This window comes from Propithecus coquereli, unplaced genomic scaffold (assembly GCF_000956105.1).
Source record: "Propithecus coquereli isolate 6110/MARCELLA unplaced genomic scaffold, Pcoq_1.0 Scaffold494, whole genome shotgun sequence".
NCBI lineage: Eukaryota > Metazoa > Chordata > Mammalia > Primates > Indriidae > Propithecus > Propithecus coquereli.
This window is the reverse complement of record NW_012150774.1, coordinates 348110-350661: the sequence shown is the minus strand read 5'-3', so window position 1 is coordinate 350661 and position 2552 is coordinate 348110. Positions and strand designations below refer to the sequence as shown.

Sequence of the window (2552 nt, the reverse complement as noted above, 5' to 3'; positions counted from 1 at the left end):
GCTCAATTTTTGTATATATTTAATTGTTGGAAAATTCTTCTGCAGCTATTATCCCTGGTCTTCTCTCTGGAGCTAGACAAAAAAACAACCTAATCCTTGCTCCAACCTTAAGCTCTTCAAACATACCAACCCACCATGCTGGGTCCACCATGTGTTTCATGCCCTCCATCCCCAGACTCTTATTCCATCTTTTCTTCCTAGACTAAACACTCCTAGTTCCTTCAATTCTTCATCATAAGGTAATATTTTCATTTTCATCATCATACTAATCATCTTTCCCTGGTTGCGTTACAGTTTATTGCTCTTCAGGGATATCAATATCTCTTTAAAAATGTGGTTTTCTAAAGGTAAACACACTCTAGCATAGTTTCACACTACAAATTATTTCCATTAATGAAGTCTATATTTGCTTTCATTGACTTTTTTGTTGTCATGTCATAATACTAATTAATATACTAATGAATATGTAGTCATCTAAATTATCTTTTTAGAATATTGGGACTTTACAGTTAAGTCCAATTCTTAAAATTCTATAATTATGCAATTCATTTTTTTTCTATCTTTGGTGCAGACTTTTATATATACTCCCGTTATATCTCATCATATTAGTTTGATTCAGAGATCTTGTGAGATTATTTTGAAATGATTTACATCTCATTTACATTTACATTATACAGTCAGAATATAAGTCTTATATAAGCATGATCATTAGCACTTTAAGGATTTATAAGATTCTAAACAAAGATAGATAGATCTAGGTATCTAAGTATTTAAGTAGTAAAACTCTTCAAATGCACTGTCAGTAATCTCTTCACCACTTAACATTAAGTAAAAGTTTTTGAACACATATAATTGTCCTTTGGTAAAGCATAGCTCAAGCCTATAAATGTATAGATTAGGAAAAAAAAGAAACAGTCAAATGGCACCCTCAAGGTAATAGTTGGTGGCATAACAGTAACTTAAACCTAGATATTGGTACTATTTTGACATTAAAAGGTACAAGTCTTTTTGTATGTGTCTGTAACATACATTACCTTAATAGGGCGTCTTTAATTACCATTCTTATGAGAAGACATTACAGTGTTGAAACCATTGACTTTTTCTCACTATCCTGTTAGAATTGTGTGTCTTTTCTTGTCATCTTCTTCTTCCCAAAATGTCTTTCTCAGGGATGCTCCTCCACAAACTTCTCACTATTGAAGGTTATTGCCTTCAGAGCCCTCTACTGACTCCTCTGAAACATTAGTTACCTCAATTTCTATGTTCTTAGATTGGCTTCTATTAGCTAGTTTTATAGAACTTAGCAGAATGCTTGAAATTTTGACTTATGTATCTTTTCCCTCAGACCGTAAGTTACTTACAATCTTCTAAATCTATATATTCCATAATACCTAGAATATAGTAGTTTTTCAGTATCATTTTCTTATTGGAGTAATTGATCTTTAGCACAACTTTTAAGTTCTTAAATTGTTTTGCAGTAGTAAAAACAAATACTATTGTTTAATCCATAATTAGATAAATACAAGCTTCCTTTTATAAAGCTGACCAGGTCTAAGTTACATGAAAAATATTAGCTCTCATTTTGGAGAATTGAAAGATAACACTAATTGTTACTGAATACTTCCTCTGTGCCAGGTTCTGGGCCAAGTTATTTCCATATGTTATCTTATTTAAAATGCAAGACAACTCTATCAAAACCCTATTTTACAGATGTAGAAAGCAAGGCTCAGAAAGGTAATTCTTGACAGCAGCCTTATTAGAATCACTATATTTTAAATTAATTAATCTTAAGTTAATTAATTCAGTGTATATCAGGAAAAGCACACTTTTCTTAAAAAATATAAATTGTATACATAATGATCTCTTTCTAGTCTGTTTTCAGTCAACTGTCCTACTGTCTATTTTTCTTAGCTTTACTCTATAGCAGAAATAAGACTGACTTATCTGAACTTTCTACTCTTATGTTACTTCATAAATTTAGATAACAGGTCATCTAGATGGCAATGCATCTTCTCCTTCTTACCATATCAACCCCCCTTTCTCCTTTCATCTGTCTAGTATCAATACCAATTTTATACTAAAGAACATTTGAAAAACTGACTCAATTTCTGAATCCCCTCTAAAAGGGCTCTGGTATTCCTGCCCATTGTGGAGAGAAAGAAAAACAAACTGTTATATTTTGAAAATAGAGTTTGAAAATAATGTATTGTACATTTCGAATCTGTCCCAAATCACTGGTCCATTATGCAATAATAACCTTGTTTTGTCATTGCTTGTGTTCTGTTTGTTTTTGTCTCATTTTGTAACACTTTTTTTTTTTTTAAACAATAGGACTTTTAAGAATTTATAGTATCTGGAACTAGAATGTAAATGAATAAAGAATGCTACTTATCACACTCTAAGGTTGTGGATTTCCTTAGTAAATATTTTGGTGACTTTTTTTAGGTCAAGTAAAAGAAAATCATGCACTTCAAAAGAAGGTTACATCTGTTAGCTATTTTTTATTTCGCATGGTACCTTACATACAGTATGTTGTGTGTATGTGTGTGTTG

The 2552-nt window shown here is 31.2% G+C and overlaps 1 protein-coding gene across 1 annotated transcript in view; it reads left to right on the top strand.

The window, feature by feature from the left end:
- The window catches only part of LOC105819659 (CUB and sushi domain-containing protein 3), a gene marked incomplete at both ends in the record, with an annotated part of 761280 nt that overhangs the window by 421292 nt on the left and 337436 nt on the right, over positions 1-2552 (top strand). The window lies entirely within an intron of this gene.